We start from the raw sequence: 11,891 nt of genomic DNA, 5'->3' as shown, positions 1-11,891 counted from the left end.
TTCGGCTCAATATGCAGGAAACCCCATTCCGCCGTAGGTAATAGTTTGTCACGTTTAAGTAATTTATGCAAAACACACCACAGATCCAACGAAAAGCACCGAAAAGGTGCAGCGCAAATCTGTACCACCCAAAAAGCTAACGAACGCTGGCGGGCACTACCCGTATAGCCGTGGCAAAACGTGAGGGAAGCGGACAGTTCCAACCGCTTTCCACCCGCGTTTGGTCGTGGGCCCTCCGCTCATGAAAAGATAATGAACTTTTATTTAGTGTTTATAAGAACATCGAACAGAATTTCTGATTAGGAAGGCTGGCAAGATGGAATCAGCTACTCCCCTGCAGGCCATTTGAGTGTGTGTGAGTGGGTACGGGCGATGGAAGATGAATTTGAAGCCAGCGGTGAAATGCTGCCGGCAAACCAGGACAAGCAAATATTATTTCAATCAGCACCCTCCCCCTTGGATGTGACACTAAAGCGCCATCTTGCGTATTCTCAGGGTAGTAGCATCGTAGCTACTGTGTACGGCACGAAAGCCGGTTAAGATCGTTTGCTAGGTGATGAGTTTCTGCTGCTATTTATGTGTCGATTTTCATCAACATACGGCAGAAGGGAAGCAACGTTGATCAATGCAGCCGAGCACGGTTATGTACGGTCCCGGATGCACAAGTGAGCCACCATTTTGGGGCTGTTACATTGCATGAGCTGTGTTGGTTGTTGGACGGAGCAGAGCTGGGGTTAAGGTGATATGTTGATGGGAGTGGGTTCAAGTGTTCATGCGACCTTGCCTTGATCAGGAGGCCGTACGGTGCATATACCGTCTCATCAAAGGAGCCACGAATGCACGAACAGATCCCACAATTTGTCCCATCCTGATGGTGTCCTTCGGGCTTTGTCCTTACAACGAAACGTTTCAACGGTTACAGTTGCTATTGATTGTGTGTGTGTGTGTTTTTTTTTTTATTTGGAAAAGAGAAGCAAAGTCTGGTGGCCTGTCTTCGGCCGTGCGAGAGTCGCTCATTCGGAAGAAACAAGATTAAGATCTACTGCTTTCTGGCCGTACCCGGCAGGATCAAATGCTGACATCGCACAGATGTGGCTTCAGCAAACAATGAGACTAACAAAAACGCTAGCCCCACCTTTCCTCCAATTTGGCACCGGTTGATGTGAAACTGATGTCGGGTGGTTCGAGTGGCCCGGAACCAGTACCTACCACTGCAGGCAACGAGAGAACTTTCCAGCGCCCGTGAAGTGACATTCATAAATCTACCACACGTCGTCTGGCCGTTGTCTTCTGCTCATCCTGCCTCATCCAAAGTGGGTTCGCGTACGGTATCGGACGCCTTATCTTAGATCCTATCGAGAAGGCGTGAATGTGGAATGTTTCCTCTTGCAGACGCATATTGGATTCTTTGGGAGAGTTTTCTCACCACGCTCCTCCACGCTCTGCCCCTTTTCGGACTCTGTCTTGGTGTGTGTATGTGGCATTGTACACGTTTCCCTCCCCCCTTTCCACATGATCGTTTCGCTTGGTGTGGTGATGGTAACATTCACACGTCATTGTCGACTGCCGGCACGTTTACGTCGCATATCTCCGCACAGCAAACAGTCGCAGGCCTTGGCCTTGGAAAAAGGAATTGTGTACCGCGGCTATGCCGTGGATGGGCATTCGCTTTGTGTTTCACCGCTGTCACCGTTGCCGGTGTGGATGCTGCGTACATACATACATACATATTGAATTTCAAAGTTAATATATGAATGTATTCACAAGTCTGCCCACGGGTATGTGTGCCCAGTCCAAGGGATGCCTAGGAAGGACCTGGGGAGTGCAAAAACCGTGTTCTCGTGAAACTGGCTTTTTCGGGTGGGAAAAAAATCAAATCAAAGTGCCACTTTAGGCACTCACTTTCACCAATCGGAAATCGGAATTCGGTATGTGAATATTATTTGCTGCGAGGCAGTATTAACCCGAAGTGTGCCGAAGAAATGGCTTTACCACGTGACAATGGTGTGCAGTATGCGGGATGGGATGGGAAAGGATGTTTTCGTTCGTTTGGAAAGGGGAAGATTAATTTTAGTGAGAACCGTAGTTGTGGAAGGAAAGTTATGAGTACCAAGAAATGGATAAAGCATGTGGGCGGAAAAAAAATTTGAATATGGCTTACTTTCTTTTTGTACAAAAATACGATCCTGTCATCATGAAGATTTTCGATAGTCAATTCGCCTTATTTCTAACATGCTGATGCGATGCAAAGCTTGCACGAGCTTGCAAATATTTATTTTCAATACATCCACTCCAACGTTTCTTCCGCGGTGAGCGTAGGCTAGCTGTTTGTGGAGTACTTTCCAATATTCATTACGTTAGCACATTGCTGTAGGCAGAAATGTTACTTCGTTCTCATCACGATGGTTCGTTGATTTTTCCAGCACACGGTACGAGTGGGAGCGTTTTTATCTTTTTTCATTGAACAGGCCAAAACAAAGTTACATATTTGTTTCCGATGTGATGTGTATCAATGCACGGTGCTCGCAAATCATGCTCTCTCAATGCCAGCTCACATTCAGTCCGTGAGCGCAGTTTCGGTGGAAAATCATGCGCCGTATCACAACCAACAGAGACCTTTGGAGATGAAATGGAAGTTGTAGCGCGTGGAAATGTGTGGCTTCGTGCTGCACACCCGAAATAAAGGGTTTATCAGTTTCCATCTGTTATTGCGAATGTCGAAATGTGTTGTTGGGAGATGAGGCGAGCGGTAATACATTTTGCCCTTGCCATGGACATTACTGGGTAGCTTGGAATATCAGTTCCAACAGACCTGACAACCTGTTGGAAAGGTGTCGCTTGAATTTGAAACAGTTTTATTTGCTCTAATACAAACCGGGCGGGTGCAGGACAGGAACGATTGAAAAGAAATGAAATCGATTCGAGGTAAAAATAAATATTTATTATGTCTGCTCAGCGATTTGCCGCTTGACAATGAACGAGTAGCGCTCACCCTACCCAACCCCGGTAAATGAACATCACGCCATTAGCGAGGCAACGCGATTTGAGCAGATAGTGCTGATAGTGTGCTAACTTTAATCGCTTACCGTACCGAACGTGACACAGCACACGGTTGTGCTGCTTTGTTTGTTTGGTGTTAATTTTGCTTTTATCTACCCAAGGGTCCCAAACCGGCAGCGCACGTGCCGCAGCCGCGGGCCAATTATCATGTGCAGTGTGGCTACGGATCGGTGCACCTGGGAGTTGAACTTTTATTTGAATTCAAATTGCAAAAATAAGCACCGGTGTGTAAATTAGTGTTTAGCTCGTGCATTGACTCGTGCTTATCGCGTGCTACGACTGGTTGCATTTTGGTTCGAGCATTATAATGTTCACTCGCATGGAAACAGCGCAGCAGCCGAAATAGCTCAGTTGGGAGAGCGTTAGACTGAAGATCTAAAGGTCCCCGGTTCAATCCCGGGTTTCGGCATACACTTTTTTGAGGGTAGTTTTGAGTAGCGACCATGAAATCGATGGCGCGCGTTTGTAGATCGATGACGAACGAACTGACTAATAGAATAGAGGTATGGAAAGAGCACAGAAATCACTTTGGAACACAGGAATCACAGGAACCGGATCCGTAAATTGAATCGAAAAGCAAAATGAGCAACCAACCTCAAACCCCCCTTCCGGGGATGGTCAAACACAGTCGGAGTGAGTGGATTAAAGTGAGCATAACAAACGAGTGAAGGGCGGAGACTATAGAGAGGTTAATCGCCGAGGGCCTCCGCCTCTATAGTGGAAAAGAAATTCTATTTTCAGTATCAGCTTCCTGAACCTGCTGAGGCTTTAGGCCATCTAAACACATACAAGCATCCCCATCCCCAGAAGCAGCACATGGGTTCGCTTTTTGTCGGACCGGTCGATTAGAACCGAAAGCGCTCTTTGGGGCGGGCGGACGTTTCGAGAGCGTAAGACCATTCTCGACATATGTCCGACTCTGCTGAGCCGAAAGTGGCCCGTGTTAACGCGTCGAGAGCTGTTAATATCCGAACGGAACGGAACGGAACGGAAGCAAACAAAACCAAAAGCGAGACGAAGAGTCGAATGCCGGGTCACGGGAGTTGGCCGACGAAACGGTTTGCCCGTATGCGTATGATTGGCAGTTATCCAAAAGTGAATTCCGTACGTTCCGGCTCATCGACCAAATGGCGCACGGTGTTTGGCCGGACCCGGGACAGCAGCGCCGATAAAGCATCGAATACAGTGTGATGGCTTTGCCCGGGGTCACCTTGGATAAGAATTTTGGGTGGAAAGCAAACGTCAGCCATAGCTCGTTTGTCATAATGTGTGAGCTGCTGCTGCTGCTGCTGCTGCTAAGGAAATAGAAATGGATCGCCGAATCTACGCCACCCGGCGAGCGTGTGCAGCGATTGCGTTGAGTAAAGTAGAATAGGATGTGTTTAGGTGCTGTTTCCTTAGCAACAAATGGTCCGTTTTCCTCCACTCCTTCCGCGCCAGTGCCTGCTGATATCGTTAAGAAGCTAGTGTGCTTAATGTGTTTTGCCACTAGATGGCGTGCCGCGCACCTTCTTCACTAAGCATTGTTTCAGCTGTATGCGAACGTTCGTTGATGATTTTTATTCCCCCCTTTTCCTGTGCGGGTTAATCACGATCAATAAAAATTAAACATTTGGCGCTAACTTTACCAGACAACGCCATAAAGTACGCTAGCTTACTGTGACCGACGCTTAAAATGTGTATCAAAATCGCGTGCATAAAATCGTACGATGACACAATCTTCCCCAAAGTCTGGCGCCTCCGGTGACACTGTAGGCGATTGCTGTAGCACGGCAAGGAAATCAAAGAAGTTTACTTGGTTTCAAATTTCCATTTCGCTTTAAATATCACCTACACAAACACAAACACACACACACACAGACAGTATTCGTTGGGGAAAACCCGCGCAAAACGTGAGCCAGCGAGCTGAAACATAGGATGAACAATTGTTGTCCTCCCCCTGTGCGCCAGTAACAGCCACTTTAATGTTTACGCAAGGTCAAAGCATTACAGCACAAGGGGAGGATGCAGACCAGGGCAGGATGCTTGGGTGCTATAATATGGAAAAGTTTTTGTGTCGCTTGTTCATGTATTGCGCCTCGGTGGATCGCCTCCCTGAAGTGTACGTGGGTAGCGATTCTTTCTGTGGCCTTCCCTTTTCAGTCAGTGCTGTTGTGTCTTGGTGTCAGCCAAACAGGATACCTTCCAGTTGTCGACTGTTTGTGGACACTGTTGCTGTGACCCTTGAAACGAGGGGGGAGCTTGGAGCGATGAAGGGTGAAATGTTACTATTGAAGCGAAAATTTAAATACAGAAAACTTACACACGGACGCACGCACTGGATCCAGCTCTTTGCGGTCATTTTGTGAACAAAAAAAAAAAAGAAAACAAGTTTTTCCCGGGAAAGTACAATACTTGCCATTGAATGGACGTTTTTTTTATAGTGGCATGGTGGCGCAAAATTTCCATCGAAGTGTTGTGGGTTGGTTTCGTGGAAAATATGTTTAAATTAAAAGTTTTCCCCACCCTGCACCGTGCAGTAAGATTTGTTTTTGTTTGTGAAGAAGCAAAATGGAAACCATCAAACATTTCACGTCCAACGGGTGTGGTTTGGGCAGGATTTTCAGCTCAAGAAGGGAAGAAGGTGGCAGGCGGCAGCGAACGTACAACGGTTGTTGCAATATTAGCTACTGCTGCTCCGATTAAGCAAGCCATTGTGTATCTCGATAAAACTTTGAGCCAAGTTTGAGCTTCGTAAGTTCAACACCATCACTTTCCCTCCACCCCGCAACCGCCTACCTTTCGAAAATAGCGTGCTGCCTTCTTCCATGCTGGTGACGCTCTGGTGTCTGGAAACGGTAATGAGCACCGAGCAGTGCAGCACTTGGAGCTGTTCCAATCATTGAAATTAGCTGCCCTCTCTCTCTCTCTCTCTCTCTCTCTCTCTCTCTCTCTCTCTCTCCCACTGTGTCTCCAAGTGGCATGCATCGTATCGATCTATTCGTGGTGAAAAATAAAGCAAAAGACACCGCCACTGTACATGAGTTTATTAGCAGAGCTTTCTTCGGTGGGAAAGATTCGGTGGAAGGCAGCCGCTTTTTGTCTTCACTGCTCGGTCGCACAGAGTCGCCAAGAGCTGCCAAGAGAAAGTTTTCCCTTCCCGTCCGTGCTAGCATGAGTGTGTAATAAGTTAAATGACAATTAATGTGCCGTAAGAGTGAATTCATTTCGCCGGTGTGGTGCCGAGCGTAAAATATCCTTTTACAAATTGGGGCACAAAAATTGGCTTTTTCGTTACGGTCCTTCATCTCCCCCATTAGAGACATTGGAGGTTGGATATGAACATTTTTTTAGACCGAGAGAGAGAGAGAGAGAAAGAGAGAGAGAGAGAAAGAGAGTGTGAGAGAGAGAACGAGAGAGAGAGAGAGAGAGAAAGAGGAAGAATGAATAGAAAAAAAAACCTCGAGCCGATGTAGCGAGAGACTTTGGGGGACACTTTTAATTGAATTACTTTGTGTCGTCAAAACTTTTCGCCCTGGTGCTGATGAGCGGAAAAGTTTCGCTGGCTGGTGAGAAGGGGGGGGGGTGGGCAATATTTTTTGAAGCAACGTCCATAAGTATTAGATCGTGCAGTTTCGCATTAATGGTATCGCCTTGTTAGCCTTGTTGCTTTAAAGCAGCTGCTGTTCCCGCCATTTTTTTGGGCGAGCTAGTTTCACCCGTCAGCCAAAATAAGTCTTCCCAGGGACGCAGTTAAGCGTTAAGTAACGCAATATAATACCCGGGGGTGGAAAAGGGTAGATGCGGGAATGGTTTTTGTTGCCGGATAAGTTTGGCCGCGTGCTCCCGTACAGAAAGTTTCGTCCGCACGGTTCGTTCGCGTCCTCGGGATGCAACCGATGGGAGGATTAACTGGTGGCAGAAATTTACGAGTTTTGCAATTCGGTTACCAAAACGATCAAGGTGTCAGAAAAGCTGGAAAGCACGAATATTAGACGGCCCACACACACACAAACACACACACACACACACACACACACACACACACACACACACACACACACACACACACACACACACACACATGCACATACACACATACTTGCACAATATAAAGATACAACCCGATACAGAGCAGGAAGAAAACTCTGGCACATTTGCTGAAAGCTGCCGCCAGCTCGTTATCAACGTGGTTTCGGCGTTTATAGTACGGGTGAATGTATATTTTTATTATCGCTTCTTCTTTCACCGTTTTGTGGGGATATGTGTGTGCATGTATGTGTATGCGTGTGCCTTATATCATGAGATTACGTCAGGGCGGACAAACATGCTTGGCAAAACTGTGTAAAAAAGCTCCCCAAAAACGGAACAGAACGTTCAGCTTGTTTGCTTGAGAAAAAGGGAGTTATCCATCGGAAGGAACAAAGTGTAAGGATTCGTTTTAATATGAGTGAAATTTATTGCAAAAACTATACCTAAGTATGAATAAGACTTATATAAAGCTTATGATAGAGTGACTCGGCATACCATAATTTGTATAAATTTTCCAAAGTGGCGGTGTTGTAAATAGTTTCTTAGTACATAACATAGACAATGTTCCTCTGCCATTGATTAGGTTGCGTGTTTGGTTTCAGTGTATTTTTACTAATATTTTTATATGTTTACACTACATCCTTTTCATGGGAAAACATGATTTATGTTAAGCAAACAAAAATGGTAAAAGTAAGGCTCAGCCCTCTACGTTACATAGGAGAAGTGTTACATGCCTTGAAACATTCCCAAGCAAATTTTTTACTATAGTTTTGTCATCCACGCGACCGACCAGAGTCTATTTTTCAAACGAAATATATTCAAACTGCGATGAAAATAAAAGTTTTATGTTTTAAGATTAACCTATATCAAGGAAATTTAATTCTGAAACACATGTAATATACATAGTTTATGAGAAATAGTCAATAAGAGTTCTAAAAAACTCTTGAAGCTTTAAATTGGAGCAACATTTCCAAAAGTAGAAAATAAAGCAATATGTAAAATATATTTAATTAAGTTAAATATATGACATGTATTTATTGTCTATGAAATCTACGTTTCTGGCCATTTTAAATCATAATTACATTTAGCTTAAAGGCTAAAGGGTGATGAATTAGGTTAATAAATAAATTTACACAATGATTATAATTTCAATATCATATTTTTACCAATATGCCAAGGGTAAGCAATGTATAAGTATTTTAATATTTTAATTATTTCAAAAGTAATTATTAAAATCGCTATAACATTAATGAATATCATAAATAGTAAGGTTATAGTCAAAAAAATTTTTTTTAATGAATTATCAATGAATCTAAACCTTTTGAACGATTGCTGAACATTCATAAGGTTTGGATTATTAGCCATTATTATCCATAAATTTGCTCATCTACGACGGTTAAAAAAGGCGTTCAAATAATGCTGCTTGGATTTGAGATAAACAGGCGTTACGCGTAACGCTAGCGTAACGTAGAGGGCTGAGCCTTACTTTTACCTAAAAAATAACATCTTCTTTAGTTACTTACGTTGTGTTGCAATGAGTAGAATGCAACCTACTGCCTAACCATTACTTGATACGATTTGGTGCGAGAACGCTATGCCAGCCTTTTCGCTGGAGCAAGTTCACGGAGCGCAAGAGCAAAATATTTACAGCGCAGCACTAACCTGGTAGTGATAAATTTCCTTACGCGTTTACACCACACCCCACACAGCATCAACTCTTTTTGGCTCCGAGTTCCACTCCACTCACCAGCACGAACGGGAGATCAGGTCCGAACGTTTGTAGCAGGAGACTGTAGTGGATGGTCGAAGCAAGCATTGGCCATGCGTTTTTTTTTCGCTGTTGTTTTTGCTGCACCCGTTTAAGGTTTTGGGAAGCGTGCGCCAAAAACAAATTCACACACACACACACTCGTTATCGGGCGCCCGCGCTAGATGGTGCGAATGAATCGGTGCGGTGAAAGTTTTGCTACACTTTGCGGATGTTGAAGTCGTTTTCCGGCGAGTCGGTTGCATATTGAAATTTTGTTCCCGCAAGCACAGTGTGTTTTTTTTGTTTTGTTGATATTTTCTTCAGAGGAAGACACTAAACACCTCATACAATGAAGGAAGGAAGGAATCCTCTCAGCTGAGTCTTGCCATCCGGTTCAGTTGCTTTTAAGAAAATTGGATTGTTTTACCCAAAAAAAAAAAGCTGTCCCAAAAACTACTTTTCCCAACTCATAACGGGCTGTGCGAACATAAATCCAGCGCCGGTGGGAATTGATGGCCGTGAGTGAATTTCCTGTCGACGTACTTAATTCACATTAAAGCCTTGAGTGATGGTAGATTGATTAGCTCAGTTTAAGATATTTGCTGGCAAACACACCTGTGAGGCTAGAGTGATTGTTTCAGACTTCAGGAAGCGGTGTTAGCAACAATTGCCTTTCCTTAATGCTTACTCCAGCCACGAGAAGAGCATACAGTGTAGAGGGGATATTCTTATAATTGCTCCACATCTCCCATCTGTTCGACCGAGCGCAAGCACAGCGGCCAGATTCTTTCCACCAGGGCAATATCGCAAGTAGCAGCAGCGCTTTGTTCGCTTGCCAACCGCCAGCGGCGTTAAGGGCTTAAATGGTAAACATCTTCTCACCAGCCAATCGGGCCAGCGCTGGCACGAATGAGGAATTTGCTGTTTGATCTTTTGCTTCGCAATGCCGGGGCAGGGGGGGGGACTAGATCCATGGCAGACTTGACTATGCTATGCAAAATGCTAGCTTGACTTTTATCCTCGCCGATGATGGGCAGTGTGTGCTCAGCTTAATTGTGTGCTTCTGGTAATGATTCCGGGCGTTTGCTGGCAGCGGATTGCGTTGATTGCATTCGCTAAGCCATTGCCGTCTTCTGTTGCCCCATTACAGCGCGTTGGAAGGCGTCCGTCAGCGTATAGCTGCTCATGATGCTCTTTGGGCTATTTGCTAATCAGTTGACCTAATGCCGCTTAGCGTCAGGGCTATGGGCAGCATCTTGCGCTTAATTGTGCGTGATTAAACCCGTGTGTTTGTGTGTGTGTGTGTGTGTTGACGATCGTCAAACTGAAAGTAGCTGAGAGTAATTGATAGGCCGAACGGAAGGTGTAGCTAGGCGCATCGTTGCAGTTCAACTGTAATCGCAACTTGCTGCAGCAGGTAATAATGCATTCCTGTACACATCAGCCGAAATAGCTCAGTTGGGAGAGCGTTAGACTGAAGATCTAAAGGTCCCCGGTTCAATCCCGGGTTTCGGCAGCAGGCAAAGAGCCGCGTGTTTTTTTGCTTCAATTTATTGTGTTTTTTGAAGTCGATTCCCATTTGGCAGGAACATTTTTTTCAATTTTAAATACTATTTGGCAACGGTAAAACATTAATCAATGTATGAAAATCAATAACTATGGCTTGTACCAAGCATTAAATATCCTTTTACTATAACCCACAATGCAATGATCGTTTGATGTGCCCCCGCTCCACCAAATCCACCGGCTTAGGGCAATTAAATTGAAATTATCACCAACTAAACCGATAATGAGGGTTTAATCATACTGAATACATCAAAAGCGTTCGCTCCGTACATCGTTGCGGTGCTGTGTATCAGTCCCGTCAGCTGTCCCACTAAGGCTGAGCCGTTCGACAAGCCACTCGGGATTCGCACGGTCGTACGCTAACAGCTTTCGTGACTGCTTTCCTTCTCTGTCTCGTTTTTGTAGCAGTTGCTCTGCTAGTCTCTAAGCAGTAGTCATGCTCGTATCGTTTCTACGCAGCCCTTGCTGCTGCACCAATTTGCAGAGCAATAAATGTCGCTTTTCGATTGGCAGTTGGTGGCGGTCACACCCGTAGCCCGGCGGTAGGGGCACCCTCAGACGGCAGCGTGGTGTAGTGGTTTGACAGATGAAAATTAAATTGTCATCAGGAACGTGTTTTCGGACTGATTGGTCCAAGGGCGGTCGGACGGTTGAATGCGAAACTGAAGCGAGAGCCATTCGATTGCGATCGGATTACGCGTGCCGGGTGCTTTGGCGAACTTTGACATAGAAGGCAAGCTCGGTTCGGTTAGCTGATGCAGTGGGTTGAGCGCTGTGAAAAGGCAAAGTTAAGCTTTCTTTAATGTATGGGGTGCCGAACGTGTGTCATCTGTGTTAAATACCGTTTGGTTTTACTATATTAGAAAAGAATTGATGCGCATATTTATGCTTGCAAATAGAAGGGCTTTTTGTTTTGTGCTTATGTTAGTATTAATTTTAATATAAAAATATTAATACATCAAATAAATTAATGGAACCTTTTAAACTGTAAACCTTGAAACTCCAAAGAGATTTATGCATTTTGTTAATGCACAAAGTTGAAGCTGTTCTTTATCAAAAAGCTTGAAATTGTAGCATTATCCCTCACTGTGAATCGAGCGATTGAATTGGCAAACGTTCATCCAGCATCTTCACCGCCTTCCCGATGCCATGGTGCATGATCTCAGCCATGCTGCTTCAACTCGACCAGCACCAATCGATCCATTCAATTTACGAATCAATCACTCGCGCTTTGAACGATACCCATCAAACAGTGTAGAGCATTTGGGTAAAAAATCACGCCACGTACTTTGCAATCTCCTATTGAACATGCAAATTGTTTCGCGTTTCTGGCGTCTAGTGATGCGTTTCATATATTTAAAAAAAAACAGTTGAAATCGAGGTCGATTATTCGAGAACGCTGGTTGCAAGTTACGAGTGCGTTTGTTTTTTTTTCAGCGTTTTTGTGTTCTTCCCAAAACGGATGGAGTGAGTGAAACAGTAAAGGTTTGCTTGCTACAGTACA

At 44.7% G+C, this 11,891-nt stretch overlaps 2 non-coding genes across 2 annotated transcripts; both read left to right on the top strand.

Annotated features, from left to right (window-relative positions):
* Positions 1–3,396: 3,396 nt before the first annotated feature.
* Trnaf-gaa lies at positions 3,397–3,469 on the top strand. Its single transcript has one exon. It is a non-coding gene; the product is annotated as a tRNA-Phe (tRNA).
* A 6,795-nt stretch (positions 3,470–10,264) lies between these two features.
* On the top strand, positions 10,265–10,337 carry Trnaf-gaa. Its single transcript has one exon. It is a non-coding gene; the product is annotated as a tRNA-Phe (tRNA).
* The last annotated feature ends 1,554 nt before the right edge of the window (positions 10,338–11,891 follow it).

This window comes from Anopheles merus, chromosome 2R (genome assembly GCF_017562075.2).
Source record: "Anopheles merus strain MAF chromosome 2R, AmerM5.1, whole genome shotgun sequence".
Taxonomy (NCBI): domain Eukaryota; kingdom Metazoa; phylum Arthropoda; class Insecta; order Diptera; family Culicidae; genus Anopheles; species Anopheles merus.
Note: the sequence above shows the minus strand (reverse complement) of the source record. Positions and strands in the feature narration are given on the sequence as shown.